This window comes from Siphateles boraxobius, unplaced genomic scaffold, assembly GCF_051911475.1.
Source record: "Siphateles boraxobius isolate OS27281-9 unplaced genomic scaffold, OSU_SipBor_1 6, whole genome shotgun sequence".
Classification (NCBI taxonomy): Eukaryota; Metazoa; Chordata; class Actinopteri; order Cypriniformes; family Leuciscidae; genus Siphateles; species Siphateles boraxobius.
Window position 1 is genome coordinate 26,561,225 of NW_027509186.1, and position 26,402 is coordinate 26,587,626.

At 40.6% G+C, this 26,402-nt stretch overlaps 1 protein-coding gene across 3 annotated transcripts in view; it reads right to left on the minus strand.

Moving 5' to 3' along the window:
- Positions 1-26,402, minus strand: part of grik4 (glutamate receptor, ionotropic, kainate 4) — a 454,446-nt gene that overhangs the window by 317,417 nt on the left and 110,627 nt on the right. For all 3 annotated transcript variants that reach the window (XM_077208503.1, XM_077208502.1, XM_077208504.1), the window contains exon 2: positions 10,990-11,139. The gene's annotated coding sequence lies outside the window, so the exon portion shown is untranslated. The remainder of the gene's footprint in view (positions 1-10,989; positions 11,140-26,402) is intronic.

The window sequence follows — 26,402 nt, forward strand, 5'->3', positions numbered from 1 at the left end:
ATCGCTCCCCATCGCGAGGTGGAGGCGTCCGTGGACACCACCTTCACACTCGAGGGAGTCCCCAGACTCACACCTGACTGATACCAGTCGGTTACTTTCCATAGTTCCAGAGCTGACACACATTCCAGATCGACCCGGAGGTGAAACCGGCCAGCGGTCCATGCCCGGGGGGGAACTCGCGCTTTCAGCCACAGCTGCAGTGGGCGCATGCGAAGCAGACCCAGCTGGAGCACTGAAGCTGCTGAGGCCATGAGGCCAAGCATCTTCTGAAACCTTTTGAGCTGGACTATCGAGCCGCGGCGGAAGGATTTCACGGCGCGCTGAATGTCCAGCTCGCGCTCTGGCGACAGGCGCGCTTGTCATGGATAGCGAGTCCAGCACTGTTCCCAGAAAAGAGATTTTCTGGCTGGGAGACAGCGAACTTTTCGCCCAATTGACTGTGAGACCCAGATTCTCGAGATGCTCGAGTAATGTGGTCCTGTGTTCTATGAGCTCTGATCGTGAAGAATCAGCCAATCGTCCAAGTAGTTCAAAATTCGCATGCCCTGGAGTCTCAGGGGTGCGAGAGCCGCGTCCATGCACTGTAAATGTACGGGGTGCCAAGGACAGGCCGAACGGTAGGACTTTGTATTGGTATGCCTGGCCCTTGAAGGCGAATCTCAAGAATCGCCTGTGATGTGACGCTATTTGTATTTGAAAATATACGTCTTTCAGATCTATTGACATAAACCAGTCGTCCTGGCGAACTTGCGCGAGGATTTTCCTGGTTGTAATCATTCTGAACTGGCGCTTCGCGAGCGCTCTGTTCAGCTGTCGCAGATCTAGAATGGGTCTGAGACCCCCGTCTTTTTTCGGTACCAGAAAACATCTACTGTATACACCCCCTTTGCTCTGAGCCTGAGATAAGGGTTCTATAGCCCCTTTGCTCAGTAGTTTCGCTATCTCGGCTCGAAGTAGATGAGATACTTCGTCTTTCACCGTCGTTTCGACTCGCGCCGCGCAACGGCGGGGGCGACGAGCGAACTGTAGCGAATAGCCTCTTATTATAGTCTTCAGCACCCATTCTGATACCCCGGGAAGCTTTGCCCACGCATCTGCATGAATAGCTAGAGGTAGAATGAAATCTGGGCTCTGGCCTCGGCATAACGGCGGCCGGAGAGCTCCGGTGTGCTGGGAAATAAACACGGTGTTCACAGTGTGCGAGGTGGGGGGTACGCTGATCACAGCGGGCAGCCCGGTCGCGCTCAGCTTCTCTCTGACATGTTGTCGAGAGAATGCGAGCGGGACGAGCCCTATAGGGTTCGGCATGTCTGTGAGGGAATGCGGGCGCGGGATAGCTGGCACATTCACTGCACTGATAACACTGTCGGTTCGCGCCGACTGAGAATGTGTTGAATGTGTTGGTTTCGTTTTTACAGAAACCGTGGGACATGCTTTGTGTAGTGTTTGTGGGCACTGCGTTGTGGGCACGTACACTACACTTATTGCACAACCGACATGAGTCGGTTTTATTTGTGCTAGCCCTGTATTGTGACGGGCTGTGTCTGTGTGTGGGAATGGGCACTGAGACGTGGGCATTCTTACAACACTTATAACACCATCGGCTATGGCCGGGACACCAGAAAATACACTCTTTATTGGATTTATCTGGGTAGCCGTAAAAACGGCTTTTGTGTGCAGGCAAGCAGGTTGTTTTGGTGAAAATCCGGCCGCAGCGGGATTTGAACACCGACGCTTTCCTAGAGTGGCTAGGAAGGCTTTGAGACCTCTGGGTTGATTTCGATTCTCGGCCGGGGCCCGCGCTGAGGGGGGCGGCGTCCAGCAGAGCGAGGTCTTTGGTCTTTGGTGGTGCAGTCTGCGGCTGAGAGCCCCGGGCAGACGGCTGTTTAGAGCGGCCTGCTGCGGAACTCGAGCGCTTCGGCAGGAAGTGCTTCATAGCCTGTGAAGTTTTCTGCACCTCTGTGAATCTTTCCGTGAAGTCTTTGACGGCAGATCCGAAAAGGCCATCCGTGGAAATGGGAGCGTCGAGGAACACAGAGCGCTCAGCATCCGTCATCTCAGACAGCGTTAGCCACAGATGTCTCTCAGCAACGGTGAGAGAGGCCATGTTGCGCCCAACGGCTTGTGCAGCGGCTTTTGCAGCGTGTAGAGCGAGGTCCGTAGCGCTTCGTAGATCCGCCACGCAGATAGCTTTCTGTCCTTCCTCGTCCATTTTACGGAGAAGGTTGGCTTGGAAGATCTGCAATATAGCCATTGTGTGTAGCGCTGACACAGCTTGCCCGGCGGCGGTGTAAGCGCGACCATGCATGGCTGACGTCACTCGGCAGGCTTTAGAGGGTAGCACCGTCAAAGCACGCCGCCCAGCGGAGGGCGGACAAAGATGGGACGCTACCGCTGCTTCCACTGGAGGAAGAGAGAGGTATCCTTTCTCTTTCGCACCGTTCACAGAGGAGAATGCTGCAGAGACAGAGGTACGCATTCTGGCCGAGAAAGGGGCGTTCCATGACTTCGCGACTTCTTCGTGAAGCTCAGGAAGAAAAGGCGCGGGTCTTGACTGTGATGGGGCGGAGTCCTTCTGGAGGAAGCAACCATCCAGCCGGTTGCGCGCAGGCTGCGCGGGCGCCTCCCAGTCGAGGCCGATGTTGTCAACGGCTTGAGTGAGCAGACGCATCAGCTCAGCTTCAATGCCGGCTCGTTTCCCAGGCGGCTGGCGGGTAGGGGGGGGGAGGTCTACAGAGCTCACCCAGTCCTCGCTGTCAGATGCCAGGATGGAACAGACCTCGGCTGGTTCATCAAACTCAATGGCGGAAGCGGCGGCAGACAGCGGCCGCTGTCCATCCGTGAGCGAGTCGAGCGATGCCGGCGAAGCTGGCGGGCGAACCAGCGAGCTTTGGCGGGCAGGAGAGAGCTCGGGGGCGCGCTGTGCACGGCGCTTCTTGCGGCGCGGTACCACAGCGGGCAGAAGTGCAGGCTCTGAGAAGGATGCCAGGCGAGTCCTCAGATTCACCATAGGCAGAAGCTCGCAGTGAGGGCATCCGCCGTCAGCGAGCGCGAGTGCCGCGTGATCCTCACCCAGGCAGGAAACGCATATCACGTGGCGGTCCCCGTCGCTGAGTTGGGCTCGGCACGAGCCACAGGAAGAAGGCATCTTTAAAAAAACGCTAGCTCTTTTAGAGGTAAGAGAAGTGTAGGTTGCAGAACGAACACTCTCAGCAGAGGAAAAAGGATATGTACGCCGGAAAGCGCAGCAGGTACGGCGACTGAAGGCGGCGAGGTGAAGGCCAGCGGCTTCAGGTCCAAGGCTCGTCCCGCAGAAGGCTTATGTCGACGGCGCGGCTTCTTACTCTGGATCCAGCGATGCGTGTGCTTCGCTGAAGAGATGAAAATCAGTTGTACCAGCCTAATCGAGCTAGATTTATAGGGCGAGACCACGCCCTTTCTGGCGGGACGTGACAAAATGGGCGCGAATCGCCCCCATTGGATGTGTGTCACGCAGCGCCTCTCTCGAAAGGCTGCTGCTGTTGCCGCAGGGCAGCCAATAGGCACGCAAGCCGCCTTGCCTATGTCTGCATCTGCTGCACAGCGTTTTAAATAAAAACAAAAATAAGGATAATTTTTTGGCTTCAATATCTCGTGGAAAAGAGGTTTCCCCCATAGCGTAAGATATTACGCAGTACGAGAGTACTCTCGTAAGAGAACTATGATTGTCAAAAAATAAAATAAAAATCAAGTTTAATCTCTGAGGAAGAGAGTAACCTTCTCCTTTTGTTGCTTTATTATAAGATTAACATATTCAGTTACACAATTTTCATAGATTGAGCCTTGGGATGCCTCAGCACAAAGCATTCACTTTCAAAAATCCACATTCTCTCTCTCGTTCAAAGGCAGCAGAAGAGGAATTCAAACATTTCTGGATAATGAATTCTTAAACAGCACCTGAATATCACTAAAGTGCTGTACATGTATCAATTTGTCCTTTGAGCGGCTAGAGGTGAAGGTTCCGTTCAGGATCTGTGCTTATTGCATAGGGGTCTTGCTGCATTCAAAACGCACAAACGATGTGTTAGAGAGCGCTGTCTGCACGGACAGCTGTAAGTGAATCTACCTTATCCTCACATAACCACGCTGACACGCACGGCTGACTAGGCCAATAACATTTCCTCTGCAAAAGACACAAACAACATACCCAATAATTTAATTTCTCCATCGATGTGTGATGTGTGAAAAACATGAATTGGTCGGCCCTCAGACCTATACGGTTTTGTATTCCTCTGGTACCGCAAAACAGCTGGACATTCTCAAAACTAGAAAGACAAATATTGGAACAACTTTGTACACATTGCTGTTCAGACAAGAGCAAATCATGCTGAATACCAATGCGGCCCAAATGATGCAGTGCCAGTCACATTGAAAGCCGTAGTGCGGCCAAAGAGAAACTTTAGCAGAGCCTCAAAGTAGAAATTTGAGTCACATGCACACATCGTACACTGGCTTTTGTTCCAAATCCTAGAGTGCAACTTAAAAAGGCAACATAGACAAAAATGTAGAGGGATTAATTATGATGTTATAATATAATTAAATATGATTGACACTAAATGTTTTTTTCTGCCCAATATTATAGTATTGTTTCATGTATAAACCTGTAAAAAGCTAAATTTTCAGGTCAATTTAAGTGTATTAGCCAGTCCCTCCAGGATTTCACGATTTTTTTATGTGATTTTTGCGATCAAAATGACTGATTTTGTGGTAATTTGCAGAAATTTGTGAAAAAATTGCGATTTTTATAATTAGGACATCACATTTACCATAATAGTATTATGTCAGATGCACAATAGTCATACATGACCCAAATCACACAAAAAATGCATAAAGCTTGTTTATTTGGTCTAATCAAATTCTTTTTTTAAAAACTGTGCTGTAGCCTTTTGTTGTTGCTTGATTAACATTAACAACAGCAGGTAAATTAGGTTACTGTCACTTTAAGACCTACTACAGTAATGACAAACGTCCCAATCAGTTATTACTGATTGTTTTACATAAATACTTGCCAAGATGAATATTTTGAAGCAATTGTAGCTATGTGTTTTTGTTCAAGCACTATAAAGAGAATTCAATATTCTAGGCCGACAGGCGGTGACACGCAGTCAGTCATTCAGTCAGTCAGTCACACACACACACACACACACACACACACACACTTGCAGTCAGAGACAGACTGTCACTCGACTGGCTGAAATTAGTTCTCTTTCACGGTATACTGCGCTTTTAATAATTCTTTTTAGTACCAACGAGCTTATATTTTTTGTTATGTCATTCAATCATGTTAAAAGCGTTAATAAGTTTGCCGTACTGCCCAATGAAAACCTGGGCGCTTATGTGAGAGGGCAGGAGAGACGGGCCGTTTCTCAATATGCGTTCTTGTCTGTACTTGTGTTCTTGTGGACTTGTGAAACGTCATCATTCGCTGCCCAAGTACTGTCTCAATACACAAGTTTGCATTTTGGCAAGAACGGTTAAAAATCCCGGAAGTGTTCTTGACACGCCCATTTTACTGAGGATGCATCGGTTGGTAACTTGTGTGAACTTGACGGCAGAAATATCCCAGCATTCATTTCGGCATTCAAGGAAGGAGCGTGGAGCAGAAAGGCAGAACAACAGTAAGTCGTTTTTCTACAATTTCGTATACTATTTCATGACTAAATTCACTTCTGATAGCATTTGATGCGAGAAATATACTGTGTAGATTTCAAATATTGCCATTTTTACGAAAATTTATGGCGAATCGAAAATATGCTCAAACATTTTCGGTAGTGAAGAATCTCCATAAGCGCACGCGGGTGTAGCTAGCGAGCCAACCGGCCAGTCATGCTAAAAACCTGGCTGTTATCATCAATAATTCTTGTTATGTTTGGGTACTGAAGACGGCGCTGTGTGGGGGTATTGCGCAATACCAGCAAGAACACATCGCCTCAAACTGTCAGCAGCGTTCTGTGTGCTCGTCACCTTGTAAGTTCATTCTTCCAAGAACAACTAGCAAGAGCGTTCTCCCCAAGAACACAAGTCCGTTCTTTGCATTCTTGGTTTTGAGAAACGGCCACGCATTTTCTTTCGCCATGTTTCTGACAGACCGCACACAGACATCACGCAAGCGCAACATCTGTACCCACGTAAAAATGCATTGAAACTTTAATTAACTAAAGATATTTCAATTGGGTGATTATAATTTAATGTTTTGTGAGGTCTTCTTTTTTTTTAATTTTTGTGATTATTTTGCGGTTAAATTAGGAATTATGCAGGATCGCAAAAAAATGCGACATTTTGTTGATTTTGCGTTGTATTCAGCGATCGAAGAATCGCGAAAAACTGGAGGGACTGATTAGCGCAGCACTTTTTACAATATTTTTTCCAATAAATTGCTTGTTTAATAATTAATATTGTAAAATATTATTGCAATTTAAAACAACAATTTTCTATTTTAGTATATTTTAAAATGTACTTTATTCCTGTAATGGCAAAGAAAGAACAGCACGTATTTGAAACAGAAATCTTTTGTAACGTTATAAATGTCTTTACAATCACTTCTTGATCAATTTTATGCATTCTGGCTGAATAAAAGTATTCTTCTTCTTTTTTTATTACTGAACAGTAGATACTTACAAAACTATACTCAGATGTTAAAATAAATAAAATAAATATATAGTTTTTAAAATCAAGATTACTGTCTGACATTAAACATAGCAGAACAAAACAGCAATAAATATAAATGCAGTAAATGTTACCTTTTTTAATCATGATGTCTAAGACACGTCATTTTAGCCCAATTGTAAGACAGCATTGTGTATTCTATCGCAGAATAGAGTGGTGGACTCTCTGAATAGAGAGTGCTGGTGAGGGAAAAAATATATTCGGTACATATTTAGGATGCATTGTGCTGTTAGCTTAGAAACAACGTTTATTTAAACTCTAAATTTAGTTAAGTTTAGGTGCAATATTTTGGCAGTAGACAGCAAGGCAGCTCACTAGATTGTGGAGCTTTTTTTCCCTCTCTTTTTCTTTAGCCTTTAATGATCTAACAACAAAGCTCACCCCTCTGGGGCATAAAGAGCCAACAGCTGTGGAAAGGTGTGATGGCAGCAGTAAAAGAGCTGATTTTAAAGCATTCAAGAAGAGTCAGTGAACTCAGTCTCTGTCGGGCCACATAGGGCATCGCAAACAGGCCCAGCGCTCACAGACACCACAACCCTTTACCAGAGCCCAGCAGTCGTTTACCCTGCTTAGGTCAGCCGAGTCCTCCCTCCCTTCCCTTGTTTCCTCTCCACTATGCCAGCAGTTTACAAAGTAATCTGCTCCTGAGCAGACAAGCATCAGTGAGGCTTATCTGACGCTTTCAGGTGTGCAGACTGGAAGTAAAGACTGTGGGAAAGGGAAACTGTGGCTGCAAGGGAGACAACGGTCATGACTACAGTACAGACACACAAACATGTTTATTGCATTAGCGCAGGAGCCGCATAAAAACAGAGCGAAACAGAATCAGCACTGTGTGGACAAGCTAGAAAGAAGGAGATCAGCACAAAGACACGACTTCTCAAAAAAAAAAAAAAGGTCACCGTTTCTGATTCATTAATGGCATAGAACCTATTTACAATAACATTTGTTTTCCAAGGACAATCGGATCACACGAGGACAGCACTAATAAAGATGTTAAAAAAACAGTTTGTGATCACAACAGAGCTGAGTGATACAGAAACAATATATATATTTCTTTGAAAATATTCAAAAGTTTGTGGTAAGTAAATGTAAACTTTTATTCAGCAAAGATGCATGAAATTGATGGCAGTAAATTAATTTATGATGTTACAAAAGATTCCAATTTCAAATAAATGTGGTCTTTTGAACAATCTATTCATTAAAGAATCTTGAAATGTTTCTTGAACAAAAAAATCATCATATTAGAAAGATTGCTGAAGGATCATGTGACAATGGGGCTGGAGTAATGATGCTGTTGATTCAGCTTTGGCATCATAGAAAAAAATAAAATTTAGAAAGCACTTATTTTAAATTATAATAACTATTTTACTGTATTCCGAACATAGAAATGCCATAGTGAACATAATAGACTTCTTTAAAAAAAACTGATCCAAATCTTGATCGGTAATGTACATTTAATATCTGGATATTTAATCGCTCTACAGTATTTTATTACATCAAAATCATTGTAATCAAGACAGCTTTCACTAAATGAACACAAAGAGTAATTATATTTAACATAAATAGTGATTATTTTCATTTACAGCACCAACTGAAAAAAGCACATTACATCACAGTCTTCATGATACTCAGAATATTGCTTAATTTTATATCAACAGCAAACTCATTGGGAATGTACTGTGAATATATCACCCTGCCCCAGATCGACTCACTCACTAAAAAAACATTCATTTCAGAGTTAGTCAAAAACACATATTACCACATTCCATACAAGATGTATTGTAAATGCTGATCGGTCCTATTTTGGCCGGAAAATTTAGACATACGTGCAGTATAAAAATAAATCAGAGACCTTCCCCTCAAAATCCCTTCACAACCAGTAACAGGAGATTGAGATGCCGATATTACCGGGTGTAAACAGGCCGGTAAAACCAATTCAACAGCTGAGTACAATTGTTTTGTAGTTGTAACTATGGATATAATATATATAGTTTATGACGTGACTCATGTCAAGTCAAAAAATTAACAAATTGAAGTAACCATTTCAGCAGACAAAGAAACAGTTAGTTTCATTGGAAGCCGCAAGGCAGCAATTATTTCCCAGTCTTGCAAGGGCTGACCAGCTTTCTCAAGTGAGGAGCCAATTATGTTTTGCCTTGGCACTACTATATGAGGTGCTGCCATTACTAGCTAACGATGCATTTTCGAAAGTTATATCCAATAATGACATTTACACAAAGAGCAGACCGCAGTAGCAACAGTATACCAGTCCATTCCAGGCAGTAGTGAAATGATGCATCACATCACTATTGGAGCTCCAAGTATGTCAGCAAATCATTAAGTTTCAATAAGTATTGCCAGTTTTCAGCAACATGAGTGACGTGATGGTGATGTGGGCATGTCCCGCACTGTAACAAAGATTTAAAAAAAGTATAACTTATGCAATGACTACGGATTGGAGAAAAACATGAAAATGCATGTAGTTGTTACCTGTAACATTCTTAAAGGGATAGTTCAGCCCAAAATTATAAGTCTGTCATTATTTACTCACCCTCATGTCCAAACACGTACCTGTAGGACTTTTTGTCTTCTGTGGAACATAAAAGATAGTAATACTTTACAAGGTCTCATTTGTTAATGTTAGTTAATGCATTAGCTAAATATACATATTTTATATAATTTCATCATTTTTGTTAATGTTAGGTAATTTTCATTGTTAGTTCATTTTAACTTATGTAGTTAACTAATGTTGACAAATGAAACCTTATTATAAAGTGTTACCAAGAAGGTATTATAAGAAATGAGACAATGAGTCAATGTTAACCAAAACTATTTGGTTACCAACTGTCACAGGTTACGTTCAGTTTGTTTAGTTTTCATGGACTTTTAGTTTGTATTCTCTAGCCACATGTGTTACTTTGTTTGATTCTCCCGCCACTCATTGGTTACTCACTAACTCTATCATCACAGCTGTTCGGATTTTAGTTAGTCACCATGTGTATTTAAGTTCCTCTTGTTCACTCAGTGTTTGTCCGATCACCATTGCATTCAGTGTGTGTTGCCCTGCCTGTCTGGCTGCTATTTGTATTATTCTCATTAAATTTCGTATTGGAACTTTATTCTTCATCTTCGTCTGCCTTCCGTCTTCCTGCAACCACCAGTGACACCAACATTTGTTAATCTTTTTTGTGTTTCACAGAAGACAGAAAGCCATACAGCTTTAGAACAACCTGAGGGTGAGTAAATGATGACAGAATTTAAATTATTGGTTGAGCTATCCCTTTAAAAAAAACTTTAAGTGAGCCCAAGATGGTGCAAGGTAACCTAAATGTAAAAATAAATGACATTAAATATTCAATATCAACCCATACAGAATAATTAAAAAAAAACAATAACCAATATGGTACCAATATACTCTACTATATACAGTCCAAACACTTTTTTAATGTCTGTGCGACCAAAAACACAGCCACTCAGATACAATCACTGAATGTGTGAACATGGCACATACGAGCTCTCTGAAGTTCTCTCTCTTTACTGAGCACAGCGGGACGTACGCAAGGACACGGAATGATCCCGGCCCTTCTCTCACATTCCCTCTGTGAGCTTCCTTTTTCCAATAAATCGCTGACCTGTCCAATAACCCCCTTTTTACAACACCAACAATCTCCTAAACCGCTGACAAATCTCCTTTTCAAGCCGCTGAAATTAACTTAAAAAAAATGTAAAGAGAAGTTTTGATTTATTTTGTAAGGGTTCTGCATTTTAATGGTGAATCAAGTATGTATTAGGTACACATATGAAACATAATTGAAAAGAAGAGACACAGATAAAAGATCTGACAGCTATATGCATGTCAAAAAAAACTAGCTGCCATGGTTACTGGAGAACTTTGTGACTCAAGGCAGCTTTGTTCTCCTCTCTCTTTTTCTTTCACCTCAAGCTATAAATCTGTGCTACATTTATAATCACAATAATTCTGGCCAGCTCATATGGCTCTGTGTGCACAACATGGCAAGTTTCCAAACAAAAAGCTAAGTGCTGAAGCGGACAAGCGTTGTTTGCAGTCCATCATTGTTTCCGAGCCTAGAAAAATGTAATGTCTGTGGTACAATTAAGCACATCAAACACTCCTTCACCTCTTCGGCACATACATAAATATTCAACGGACAGTAATAGCCATCCACGGTGCATTCAAGACAAACACGAACAGGGCTTCCACACTACAGCAAGTCTGATTGGAGTGAGCGGAGCTGAAGCTCATTACTATACATTTCATACCTTTGATCTCCGGAGGCGTGAAGCTCTAATCCATCTTGAGGCGCAGGAAGTTGATGGTCTAGTAGTGGGCACTCAGATCCAGAGCAGCACTCCACATCACAGAATCCAGTCCACTCGCTACCTTAATCCACCAAACTCTGGGGGACGGACCTGTTGGAAGAGACAGGGATTCAGGTATCAGGTATCTCCACCACTTGGTGTGCATCACAAGAGAACGTTCAACAGTAAAGGAAAATGTCAATATGAATCTTACAAAGCTCTCATCATATAACAGCAATTAAGCAAGGACTGTTAAGCCCAAAGTATACTTCTGCCATTCGCATTCCGACGATCTGTGCACAGTCATTCTGACTACATTTTTGTCATCAGAATGGTCCGCGGACGTCCGCAAACACTGTTTGAGTCCATTTTCAAGGATGTGCGAACCGGTTGCGTACAACAGCGCATGTGTGAGTAACTTGAGTGCTTGAAAACAAAGTCCACTAGATAGTGGACATGTGCCGAACGCGTCTTTCTGCGCTCACGGCCAAAGGAGTATACTTTGAACGGCTTGAGCGCTCAACTGCGAAAATTAAGTATCCTTTGGGCTCCAAAAAGGACAAAAAAGTACCATAAATACACCATACAACCCATATAAAAAATGTATAATACATGAGTTATATAAATATATTATCTGTAAAAAAAAAAAAAAAAAAAAAATTATAAAAATTCTGATACATTGTATAATAAATAGATGATCAAAAAGTATCATAAAAATAGTGCAACTCTCCAAGGTTTTTGTTGGTGTTGTTCTATTTGGAATTTGAAAAGAAAGATTCGACAATTTATCCTTTTTTGTTGCACAGAAAAAAATACTGAATACAGCATACTGGTTTGGAACAACATGAGTAAATGCTGACACGACTATGTCTTGAAATACTTGGCACAACCAAATTGGATTCCCGCCCTGAAAAGGATATGGAATTTTTCGCAAATCAAGCAATGCAAATACTTCACACGTCTGTTAAATCTTTTACTTACATGGAGTTATTACATATCCACAAATACATGTATTCTGTAACTTGAAATGACCTTCCACAATCAATGTTGGAGGAAAAAGCACTTTAAATTTAGCATCCGGAGAGACTCTGGCATATAAGCAAGGCTGAGTAATAGTACTATTTATTATTTCATTTCCTTACTATTTATATGTAGCTTTTGCTTTCAAATTGTCCTTGCTTAATCTTTTTCCCTCTCCACTGCCTCAGCATGACATTTTTCTAGCTCTGATGTTTTTGTGCATATTTTATCTGTCTGCCATTCAACTTTGTGTAGTGAGGGGCAACATGCGACCTTAAATCTCACTGCCTTAAAAGAACTACACGTCAGAGTTTCAACTTATTTGTGAATCATGTGTGGGTCTAAATGGATTTGTTACTTGTCCTCAACAGAGAAATCTGATGCTCCTTAGCATTCTAAACATGCCTCTGCACAATATTGCCAGATAATTTTAAGCTAAATGAGAAAGTAAATGTCATTTTCAAGATGAACATTAATGTAACCTCACACTGAATGTTAATGTTGCCCTTTCTCAGGTGAGGATTAAAACTCTTTCTTATGTGACCCAATCATTTAACACTAGCATCACAACCACCTGAGGATTCCCGAAAGCTACCATCTGTGAGATGTTATAAGTAACTAGACTAACTAGAGAGCCAACCTTACGCAAGTGCCCTCCTATATTTAACATTCCCGTTTAATCAGAGTACCTAAGTTTATACAGTGTACCGTAACAGCTCTTAAAACCCACATGCTAACTGTGGACATGGCCTGTATAGTATCTAAACAGTCATGTAATCCAGTCTAACTCACTGCTCTAAAAATACAGAACCTGACTAGCCAATTATGTCAAACTTTTTTTGTATATTCAATGTTTATTTGATTGTATCGGATAGCTGCCATAAGTGAAATAAATTCTGAACTTGAACAGTTAAGTACTTGACAAAAATGTATAGAGGACAGTGTTTTCAGATTATTAGAAATTAAGGCTGTCAGTCCAAATCCGATTATTTGTGTATCCGATTGGAATTTTATTGACTGTCCATACGGAGTATCGAAACTGTACAGATCCGATTTGTGTGTCCCATGGCTCTCTTTCGTTTTCTGGAATATCTGCATTGGTTTTTATGGCATTCAATGGCATTGCGTTGGAAATCATACGCCAAAAACTACAACAACAACAGCAACATGGACAAGTTTGCAATAAAAATTTGATCAATATACATCATAACAATATGTAGGCTTTATTCCATGCTGTCATCTCCACTGGTCTTAAAACATGTCTCCAGTTATAGGCTATTGTAAATTTCTGTTCGTTTTGTACTTGCAACAACACAACCTTGTTTATGCAGCGACTTTCAGCATGTTTCCTATAACAACGTTTGACATATTTACGTCTTACGTGAGAAAGTCAAATAAATTGTTTTGTAGAAATGCGATTTGAATAGGATTTCAACCCATATATGAATGTAACTCAAATCGCATTTCATGATTTTTTGGCCGTTTACACTCGGCTTCCAATCGGATTTCGATTGGATTCCACAAAAATCGGATTTGGACTGACAGTCTGAACGAGGCTTAAAATGTTAATAAAATGTTACTAAAAAATAAAATATGATATATTAACATAAATTAATATTTAAATTAACTTTAATTAATAAGAAAATTAATATTGTGTACTGACTGTGACATACATAATTCACCTTTGTTGTTAAGTGTAGTTCTATACACTGTTGGTTATAAACGCAGTACTTTGTTCTTAGCGTGTTTCTTCATGACTGTTCAGGGATCGTGGTCCCTTTAAATGTTCTGTATGCATGATGATGTGAGACGCTTGTCAGCGCCATTTTGTTTCTGTGTTTTGCCTACAAAAAATAAATGACACACATTCGTGTGCTCAACATGAGAAGTTGTCTCTTGCAATTTACCGCAATTTCCACACGATAATATAAAATAAACATGCAGACAGATATTACTTCTACTATTACTATTTTTACAAGGCTCATTAACCAGTATGGCACACAATATCAACACAAAGAGTGTGAGTTATGCTAACTTCTGAAGGAAAAACAAGTATGACAGATGTTAGGCTTCAACAATCCATCAAAAACTAGCTTGTCTTACCAGCTTATTTAACCATGCTTTGATATACCATGCAATATGTTACTAATTACCACATTTATGCACTATGATATTTGGTAGATGGCCCTTCAAGATAATGCAGTGGCACTTTTTTTGTTAGCATTACTCCACACCGAAACCACAAAATCTCATTAAAATTTAAAAAAGGTCTAATTTCATTTACAAACCACCCTATCCTGAGGTACACTCTTTAATCTTTGACATTTTGTCAGGTCTCCAAGGAGAATCCTAATTGTCCTCCCAAAAAAACAATTTTCAAAGTTCTTTCCCTGCCAAAAAAAGTATTAATTTGTCTATTTGTAACTGCACAAAGATGAGAGGTGCAGATTAATTTAGAAGTTTCAGGGTGACCACGCACACAATCTGATACATCAAATGAAAATTCTCTCACATGAAAACAGTTTAAGGAGATTGAAGGCATAAAGCATGTCCTTTATCCCCAGGCAGGAGTGAGACAGTGACACCATTTGACTGCTCCCGCAGTGCCACCTTCCCACTCAGCAATGTAGACAAGTGCACTGGGGACTGACTCTCTATCTCTCTCTCTCTTTGTCACCATTTCACTTCCTCTATACCTCAAACCACCAGCGGAAACACAGAGTCAATGAAGCATCCCGATTGTCCCTGCACCCACAAAAGATAAAAAGTTATGCCAATGGCTGAGGGGCTGGAGAGGAGACAGCAGTGTGGGATGATGGGGAAAGCAGACCATATAATACAACACTATAGAAGTAATGAAGCTGTGATATTCAAGGAGGAGGAAAATTCATGTCCACGCCGCCGTGGGGAGAATCTTCTGGCTGCGTGGGACCATCAAGAATTTATTCAGTGGCTCCACAGTGAATAAGTTGGGATGTTTATTTTGCTAGTCCATTTAGTCAGATTAGTAGATGGAGAGACTTCATTTCATAAATCAAATGGCTTCCATTCAATTGGCTTTTTTGATGCCAAGCAGTTCTGTTAAATGAAGGAAAGCTTTATGAATATGCTTTGACAGGCGTAAATGGTGCTTTGAAAGGAAAGTGTTTTTGAGGTTTGGAAATGATATCATCTCTCATTCTCTGTGGCAGGTTCTGGAGATGTGCGGTCTGATTGAAGGGCTTCAGAAACACTCCTGAAAAATATTGAGGGCGGGACCGGAGAGCCGTTTTATCTACTGAAGAACATGTCGTTCACTGTCTGACTAGTAAACATTTTGTTTCCCCAATAAAACATTTTTAATTTACAGATATGTTCATTAGGCTTCAGAAGCAAACTCTTATGAAGGCAATTAAGTTAATAGCTGTAATGGGGGAAAATCCTGGCTGTTGTCGTGTTAAATAATACATTGGTATTCATGCTGTTGTTCCACTTGAAGGGGATTTAGAGCAGATTAAATTTAATCTAACGGATCACATTTGCCTGTTCCTTATCAAACATGCAGAATGCATTAACATTGTCTCAATGAAATCAGTGATTTCTGATTAGACAAAATTCAATGCAGCTTTATTTGACATACGTGCTGCTGGGGTAATTTAGGGAACGTACATTAATACTCAAGTGACTGTAAAACACGTTTTAACACAGCGGTTTACTACTGTTTCTGCTTTAGGAAAGTTTTACATTGAACATTAAGAGGCAACTAAACAGTACTAAAATTGTTAATCATACAAAAGAAACCAAACAAATTATTATTATGTGAATTTTAACATTGACTGCATAAGACAAAAAAAATTAAATATGATTATTATTATAATTAAATTGATCAAAAGTGACAGTAAAGACAAAGAACGTATATTGACAAGAAGTGAAAGCCAATAGAACGTTCCATTGCAACACCAGCGCCGAGCAGCAGCGCTACACTTCCGCCATTTTGGGGTGAAAGCGACTCGGCAGTCAAGTAGTGTTGATGTGTCGTTCGCGAACGAGCCGCTCTAAAAGCCGATTCTTTGAAAAGAGCCAAAGAATACATAAAACCTTTAGAATTAGCATTACAAACACTGAATTAATACCAACATATAAAATGAGGTAAAGGACATGCTATATTAGATAATTGGAATGTTGGACAATAAATGATGTTTTATTAACAAGGTTCGGGAGGAGCAGGTGCAGATAATTAACCCAATCAGCACAAGTGATCAATCAGTAATCAACTCAGGACAAGATAAATAACAGCAGAACCCCCCTGTGTTTCTTGATGGTTTATCAGCATCCCACCTCCAACCCATCTCCTCAGTTTTTGTTCCATCTCTAGTTCCATCTACTCTTACCAACGGGGGGAGTACTCTGGGTTCGGGCAGAAATTCCGAGCTCGAGGCCTCCACCCGGACAGCACGCCAAGTACGCATAACCTTTACCATAATAATTATATGTAGATGTGAACTCGTGAAATATATATAACAGCAATAGAATAGCTTTACAGTCAACTGTTTTTTTTTTTTTTTTTTTTTTTGCAGTAGGCCTACTATCTTATATTAATGACCGTTAAAGCAAGACTATGTAAACAATAAAACACAGCCACTGTCCATCATGTTCTATAAGATCATCATGTTTGTAGCATGAGCCAGGGGATTAAAACCTACAAAATATATTTCAGGCCTAGTGGAGTTGGTAACTAATAATAGTAGTAAATGTGGAAAGTTGCATAAAATGGAAATACTCAATGAAGCAAGAAAAAACTACCTCAAATGTGTATTGGATTAACTGTTATCTGTGCTGTTGTCCAGTAACTCCAGTTGGAATTTTCACCCCAAAATGGCGGCCGCGCTACCTAAGCGCCACCTAGTGGCTGTTACCAAAAAAGCATCAGAGTTTCGCCTCTTGTTCTTCTATACTCTTTGGTAAAGACGCTTATAATGTGACAAGATTTCTATTTCAAATAAATGCTGTTCTTTAATCCATCAGAGATTTCTATTCATAAGGTTTTCATAAAATATTAAGCAGCACAACTGTTTTCAACATTGCAAATCATAAGAAATGTTGCTTGAGCTCCAAATCAGCATATTATAATGATTTCTGAAGGATCATGTGACACTGAGGACTGGAGTAGAAATAGAAATAAATCACATTTTAAGAAATATTAAAATAGAAAACAGTTATTTTAAATAATAATAATATCAAATAAATGCAGCCTTGGTAAGCATAAGAGACTTTTTACACACACACACACACACACACACACACACACGGTTGTGTATGAATATGAATGATAACTCAGTTTCGTGCAAATACATTATAATGCTGTCTTTGTTTGTGCCTAGCAGTAATAGTAATGAATGCAGTCGAAAATAATTGCTATATCTGTAATCCCAGAGACACTCCACTTTCTAATGAGTTTCCCAGCAGACACAGGTGTTCATTCACACATTTATAGCGGGACTGAATGTGAAGAGGGCCAGACAGACACCTCTGCTCTGCTGCTTCATTTAGGTTTTCACCTCATGGCTGGCATGTTTTGATTTTGCCTCATTCACAGTTGTCAGAACCATTATAGAGATATCTCACTTTAATCAGGCAATTAAGGTTTTCTTCAAACACATAAAATCACTTCCACAGACATGGGAGGATAAAATAAAATTACTTTGCCGCATGTTCTACAGTTGTAAAATTAATTAAAAATGACCGAAGCTGTGGCCTAGCAGTCTACATCCAAGGTTTTTAAACTTCTTACTGCCAAGGACCCCCTAATGTGATGAATCCCATGCAATCTAAAAACAAAGGCGGAAAATGTATTTGTGCGTATAATGACCTCTTTATACTGTGTGTGAAAAAATAGTCAGCATAATAATATAAAGACAAGATATTGTTTGCAAAATATACAACATTTATTTCCATCAAGAGATGCATCAATTTTTGGTCAAGATCTTGTATTGACAATGCAAGAGTCAAGCACTCTGTAAAGTCCCCTCCAGCACATCCCAAAGACTTTCAATGAATTTAAGGTCTGGACTCAGAGGTGCATCAATTCATGTGTGAAAATGATTCTTCATGCTCCCTATCAACCATTCTTTCACAATTTGAGACTGATGAATCTTGACATTGTCATCCTGGAATATGGCCATGATGAGTCTTCCTACATGGTTGCTTAAGAAATAAAAAAGCTACACACTCCATCAATTGTTGCCAAACATATAACATGCTAGAAACATAATAATCACTGCAATCCAATCATAGACTCTTAAGCATTTGCCTATTTAAATCCAAAGAGTGACTTTTTTTGCCACACCTGTCAACAGCCAGTGACATAAGAAAATGTATCGGCCATAAATATTTTTTAACGTTTTTTGCAAAAACGGGCAGTAATTACAACAAAATTTTAGACACCAGTGAATGTACAATTCTCTATTCCAATTCCAATGCCACAGCTAAAACTACTAGCCTAAATAATATAAATTTAAAACATTATTAAAGTGTAACTAAACACTAAAACTACTTTTTTTAGTTAATGATCTGTAAGAATGGAGCTTCATAAATGCTGTTTATCGATTTGAGTAAATTTTTTGACATTTGGGTTTAATGTGTTTTAATTCTACAATATATGGTGTAAAAACGTCTGAGTGCTGCCCTCTTCAGGTTGAACGGTGGCTACTGCAGTTGAATTTTCCTATTGGAAGTTGTGGTACCCTCTGACGTCAGAGGGTACCAGCTAACCACGCCGAGCCTACAGAGAGATGCGTCTCAGGTGCACGCTCCCCCTCCGCTGGGCTCTGTCCACTTTTCCACTATTTTTCAAATATTACCAGTGGGTGGAGTCAGGCTCTGACCAGGGGTTTAGTTACTCTTTAAAGACAAGTAAACAATCAGTAATAAAATAAGAACACAAGAAAAATTACAAGAAAAAGCACAAATAAATACAATATAACAAAAATACAAATGAAATAATCAGTGCTTTTCAGGTTTTTCAAGTAGTTCTGACAGTAGTTTCCAGGAACAGAAATTTAATAAGGTAGCCTAATCAAATGAAACATTAACACTGCATAGTCTTCAGTATGTATAAATGAAACATCCTTATTAATTAAAGTTAAATAATTAAAAAATTTAAATTATTACAGTTACAAAAGTTATTCAGTCAAGAGCAGCGAGTGATTTTTTTTAGACCTTTGTTGTTTTATTAAAGGTGGGGTATGTGATTCTCTTTTTTGTCCATTTTTTCAAAATAACTTGAAATCCTATTCCTAACCTACTTACAGCCACTGAGTTAGAAGCACTGAAATAAAAATTAAGCAATTTAATCATCTGTGGAACGAGCAGGACTCGAAAAACTCCAGCCAATAATTTCCAAGACCACCTGGAATCATTGGACAGTAAGTTCGGCAATCAAAAGGTCGTACCATACCCCCCTCCCCCCAGCGCGCGTGACCCCCTTCGTGGGCATACTCAAAGCTTGTGACGCCTGCGCATCTCGTCAGTAAAGCCGGTTCCATGATTAGTAGTAAATCGTCATTACAATCTCTCGTGCATCTGAATTTTCGCTTGTGCATGACTGCTCTTCGAATGGGTGGAGTCAGGGCCAGCGTTGGAGGAAAGAAGGTAGAACCATTTGAATTGTGTATTTTCAAAATCTGCTGATCGTTTTCCAAATCACATACCCCACCTTTAACATAAAAAACAGACAGGGTGAAGAATAATAGGCTGCTGTCACTTTAAGACACAAGGGACGGATCCAATATACTGATACTGTACACATACATTTACTTTCTGAAATATTTACGTTTACTTGAGACATAACCGACTGTTTACTAGGATACTCGCTATTTTTAAAAGAATTTTATGAGAATTTGTCCGCTCAAGTTGAAGATGTGAAAAAGAGCTGTTTAGTATTTGCACGCTGTCTGAGAAGGGACTTTTCTGGGGACACGCTACGGATGTTTGCGCACACAAAACAAGTAACAGAATGAGCTCCCTTTTGTATCTTCTTGCGCTTGAATATTTAAATTGTCATGGTTTAGTGCTAGCTCGTCAACTGTCCCAAATGTCGTTTATGTTTGTTGATGTTTATGAATTGTTGGAACTCATAAAAATTGTTACCAGCCACCTGCCAAGTGGCAGCGTTTCATTTACTCCCCAACAACGATTTATACTCACATTTTAACCCGCATTTAGCACTTGGCAAAGTGTTAATTTAGGCCCTGTATATATGTGTACACAGACATATATATATATATATATATATATATACACCCCCCCCCCCCCCCCCCAAAAAAAAAAAATACTGAATAGAGCATCAATCTTAGAGAAGATAGAACAGAATTGGTAAAGGTATTTTGCTTCCAACTTCAATTCTACAGTATTTATCCTAAACACACGATTACCTCACACGCTCACGCTCCACATATGCACAATATTTGAAATCAGAGTCACATTCAAAGCCTGGACTGATTGTCACTGTTGTGTGGGGGTGTCATCAATCTTCATTGTTAATTCATAGAATGACACAATATAAGCCAGTGGAATGAATCCTGAGCTGTAGTGAGACCACCAGCCAATCTGCTGCGCACTGCCAGATTGACGGCGGGTGCAGGGAGCCCTCCAGTTAGGAAGGAATACAGTTCACTATCAGACTGAGCCATGACCCCAATTGAAGAGGCATATGCAATGTGCTGTGGGAGGAGACCATACGGTGGAAAAAGCCAAAGCCAGCTGCAGGGGACCGATAAAGCCATTGGAATTCACGGGCCGTCTTAAAGCCTGTCGTCCTCCCCGGGTGGATGTGACTGAATTTGTTACCTGACACAAAGAGAAGCGAATGCAACAAGGCACAAACACAGTCATCAACTCAAACATCCCACGAGGATCGGAAACAGTGATGTCATGCTGGTAATGCGCGGACACAGCCTCGGGACCGTCTGATAAACTACTGGATTGAATGGAATAGAGAAGAGAGTAACAGACACAGGCAGAGATGGAGAGGCTGGCCAGTTAGCACAGATCAATTTCGAAAAGTAATAGCTCAGCACTTCTGTGTGTACACACCTAATTTTGCTGCATGCAGGGAGTATTTGGAACAGCACTTCACCTGACATTTGCAACTTGTCATGACATATTGAATTGTGAAGTAAAATGTTTCAGTCAGTGGAAAACAATAGAATTATATTCCTATTCTGTCTATAGACCCATTTGGATGGGACTACTACTATAGGTAAGACTGCATTGAATTCACCAAAAATATTCTAAAAAAAATATGGGTGAACTTATGTTCAGCTAACTCAGGGGACCTCTGTTAAATCTCATCCTGTAGGAATGTCAACGTTTCTCATTTATTTTGACCGCAGCTAAAACTGAATTTCTTGAAGGGCTGCCTGGTGCTTCATTATGGATAGAGATCTTTTTGTCAAGTTTCTACGTAAAATAACAGTTGGTTCAAATACTTTTGACATCTCTAATATATGTAGCGGATAATGTACAGTGAGTTGGTCATTATTGCAGAGTAAACCCATACAAGAAGATTATCCCACTTTTTACATGGCCACTTAACCAAAAAATATTAATTTGGACAAGAAACACTACATTTAATTCAAATAATTTAATAATTTTACATGTTATCTTAATGATCCTGCTATAAAAAAGAAAAGAAAATTTCAATGCAATTTCTGATTCAGTAGCTATGTTTCCACCCAAAGTTAAAAATGTAACTTATGCGCAAAATTGAAATATCGCTAAAACATTTGCAAATAAAGCAGTTTCCATTCAGTGTGGAGAAAGCAGAAGAGAACAAAATCGTCACTTCCTGATAAACTGGAGCTAATTATCACTAAGAAAAGTAGGAGAAACCCTTGTATATAATAAACTTTGCGTTTCAGAGCGCGCAGACGAAACGCAATAAACACGGTCATCTCATCTTGCTTTCAGACAGACAGACAGACAGACAGACAGACAGACAGACAGACAGACAGACAGACAGACAGACAGACAGACAGACAGACAGACAGACAGACAGACAGACAGACAGACAGACAGACAGACAGACAGACAGACAGATAGATAGATAGATAGATAGATAGATAGATAGATAGATAGATAGATAGAGTGATGAAATAAATTCTCCACCTGCACTTTTCCTAACAGCTTAATCAAATTTGAGGATAAATTATACAGCTCTTGGACCAATTTGTGCATTTATTGTGTCATTCTTGGTGAGCACATTTTCATTAAAACGCACAAGAAATTTACTTCAAAACAAGAGAAACAAAATGAAGGGCCAAAGTCTATGGAGCCAGAGAGGAAGAATTAGTTTGCTGGGCCTCTAACCAGAAAAAAAAAACAGTGATTCATCACAGAGCTGGAGCAGGAAATGATAAGAATGAAGTGTCTCAGAAAAGGAAGTGCTGTTATCTGACATTGTGAAACAGAGAGAGTGAGGTGTGTGTGCCAGAGCCATCGCAGGACAGAAGAGTCTCATTTAGGCATCAGTGGTGAATAGCAGTGAACTTCCTCTGGTCTGGAGACTGTGACGTGCCTGGACTCATGAGCAGCCACTTCCTGAAGCCGGGGCCTTAAATCAGACACAAGCAGCAGCTGGGCCATCAGCATCAGCCATCTCCAACCACAGGCGCACAACCATGAGAAAGGCCACATGGGAAAACAGCAGTGCTGCAGCACCTAAAGTAACACTCACTAATTCAGTGGTTCAACTGGTAAATCTATTCCGACAGGATCTTGGATAGCAGGGAAAACAAAACAATGCTAAATGCAAATAGTAAAGTCCAATTAACTATCTTGTTATACAAAGTTAGGACTTCAAAATAAAAATAGGCTTAGAGCAAATGTTGACTTCAAAGGCTATACATCCAATTAAACTACAGTATTCTGGCATGGCAAATTCATCTTTTGAAGAATCTAGTCATACAGGTAATAGCAAAAAGTCAACATGAACAGGTTGTGACAGTTGTTACAATTTAATGGCTACGTTACACGCACGACTTTTCTTTCAATCGGACTGAATTCATTCCGATTGATGAATCGGAACGTAGTGTTTACATGAATGCTAAATATGTGATCGGGTTGATGTGCGCATTTATGTCACAAGCAAAACATTTTTGACATGCGCACACTGCATGAATATACAGAGTTTCCTGCTGTTTGCCCGTAATAACAATTCTCCTACATTGGTCCTTTATTTGTTTTAACAGCAGACTTAATATTTATCCATTTCTATTCCTGCTCCACTTCACAGACGCTGAGTGAAAGGAGAATTTTAGAATAACGAGACATTAATTCATATGACACTTTAGGGGCCGTTCACATATGGAAAGCGCGGGCGCCAGAGCATGTGAGGGGAGCGGAGGGTGACCGGAGCGGGGAGCGGAGCGGTAATACTTCCTCCTGAGCGGAGAGCGCCTTTCTGAAGATTCCGCTCCGCTCGCTCCGTCCGCTCAGCGCCGCTCGCTCTACTCAGAATGCCCTTTTGTGATTTGTTAGTTCGAGAATCGGTGAATTAGCTAAAGCAATAGTGGGTTGGTTATGGAGTTCAAATATTGTTTTAAGAAAGTTGCGAGCCTTATGCATAACATGCATCTTGTTTCTGTGTGTGTGCGTGCATGCGCGCGCGTTTTAATATTCCTGTTTTGCAACTGCAGTTATGTTCACGGAAATAAAATAACGAAAATCAAATATACCTTTTCAGTTATAGGGCTTGGGCGCCGCGTTGCATTCTGGGACGTGGCGGCCATCTTGACAGCTATACGAATGTAAACATACAGCAAGCCGAACGAGGAGAAGCAGAGTTGAGAGAAAGAAAAGAAATGTGTTAAAACACCTAAAAGGATGTGCAATTTACCGCGATAGGTTATCTAGGGAAGCCAGTGACCGATATGTGGACAAAATCGCCATTATTAACGGTTTGGATCCTTATGAAATTTCACATAAAGAGTGGAGCACCGACGAGGACTTGCCGCCGCAGTTTTGTATAAACAACATATTCAGCTACCTTGTTTGTGGTGTGATCGCCTACACCTCTGAACAGTTCCGAAGCTACAAGGAATTGGAGTCGCATGTTCAGTTCACTAATGGATGGGTTCAGGAGCTGCAGATCATCATAACGAACAGTGGGAACGCAGTAATCCGGACAAAGGTGCGCTCCACCTAGCTGCTAGTTTAGTAACTGTTAGTGCTAACAACCATTCACATGTACTTTTAACTATGCGTTTCAAAAGTGTAGTTTTCCGGGTTAGCAGAAGTGTTGAAAACATATAGAACCATAATGTTGTGATATGTTTGTGTTGTGTTTGTGTGCGCACACATCATGTGTATGTATGTGGTGTCGCGGTTGAAGGAAAGAAACAATGTATAAAAAGAAAATCGTACACCTTCTTTAACGTACCAGAATGAAAATGCAGGGAACACACTCTCATCGACACCGGGATACTGTGGAAGGTTATGTTTGTTCGTCTTACAGCCGAGATCCAAGCGAGCCGACGACTCTTTGTTATCTCGGATACTAGGTCTCCGTGGGTGCGCTTCCAAGCAGGAAAGCGGTGGAAAGTTAATCCATTTTTTATCTTTTTCCCTTGATGATTATGTGTTGCGCTGTAACACCCCACAATACAGCAACGGGTTACCATGGTTGAAATAACGTGACTTAAATCAAATTAAGCCACAGAACTGAGGGGAAGTACGTCTACAAACAGTGCGCAGTAGTCCGAGTAGTAGTAAAGGAAGCTGCCAAAATGGCGGCCACGCAAAGTGATGACGTCACGACGCCCAAGCCCTATTGCATTTAATAAGCACGTTTGCCAAAGGGCTAGACATGTTTTTTAATTAAGTTAATTTAATGCATTTAAATGAATAAAAAGAACAGACTTTTATTCAGAATCACCCCGAAATAACTTCTATTTACAATCCTAGCTACTGTAAATGATACATTTATTCCAGATATTCATTACAAAGTACAAACAGAAAGCTAGTAGCCTACAGAGACATTTTATGTCTGAGCGGGATCTGAACGGGATTTGTTTTACCGGTGGGCGTGATCGATTCATCAGTGGAGCGTTAGCTTGGGACGCGAGCGACTGAGTGGAGCACACGCGCATAGAGCGGAATATTGAGCTGAGCGTCACACCGCTCCACTTCGCTTACATGCTCTGGCGGGCGCACGACTTTCTCCTTTTTCCCACAATCGCTTGCGCTACCATGGCATCTGTCGTAGCTACTGTATGCAACCATGAACTGGGCTCTCAATGATGATGAGGAAGTATCAGTAAAGGATTAATTGATTTCTAGCCCTTGCATTAGCTTTACTACTAGATATATGTATGGAGATGAGAAATACAAATCCGCCCTGTACAGATATGATCAGCTGTTATGAACGGCCCCTTATTCAAAAGGAAGAACAACTCGTTCAGCGCGTAATACGTCATTACGCTATTTTTACGTCATTGCACATGCGCAGTGCTTTCAGTTTGGTTTTCAATCTGATCAAGTGTTTACATGTTCTCTCGATAGGATTAGAAAAGGAAGAAACCACCCCTTTCAATCCTATCAAAATTTAATTTGGATCGAGCTCAACCGGATCGATTAAGGTGTTTACATGAAGGCTTTTTATTTCGATTGAGCCTTCAATCCGATTTCTAACGGATTATTTGGTTGCATGTAAACGTAGGCAATGATTTGCACAATGATAATTTACTTAATTTAATATATTTATACAACCTTGTTGATCTAAATTGTCATTTAAATGGTTGTAAAGAGCAATTTATGAAAATGTTGTTGGATATTCAAGAACTAGAAAAAACTATATCTCTTTTAATGGTCAATTGTAGTCCTGAAGCAAAAACCAATTGAGCATCCCCCCCATAGGTGTCACCAATCAGATGTCAGGTATCAACAAAATCAATTAGTATAACCATGTCACAAGATATCCGCATTTTCTGAGACTATGAGAGTTGCTGTGTGCTGTGTTAATACAGTCTTCTTTCAGATAGGCTGACGGTTTTAACTAAAGTCTATCACTTTGACATTCCAGCCTGGGGAACTTTGAGATATGCTCCAGGAAGACAAAGCTCACCAGTTGGGTAATTTCAGAAATGTAGGTGTCACAATGCAGCATGTTCAAGAAGACAACAGTGATGTAAAATGCAACATAAGGGCACCAGTGTAGGCGGTGTAGAAATGTGGACATTTACATCTTCAACCTCCAGCAGATGGATTACATGTGGTGATTAGAAGTCTTATGACTGTAGCAAACATCCCATTATGGTTTTACGTCAATCCTTGTTAATTATCAATGTTCTTCTCACCACATCAAACACGTCTTCATG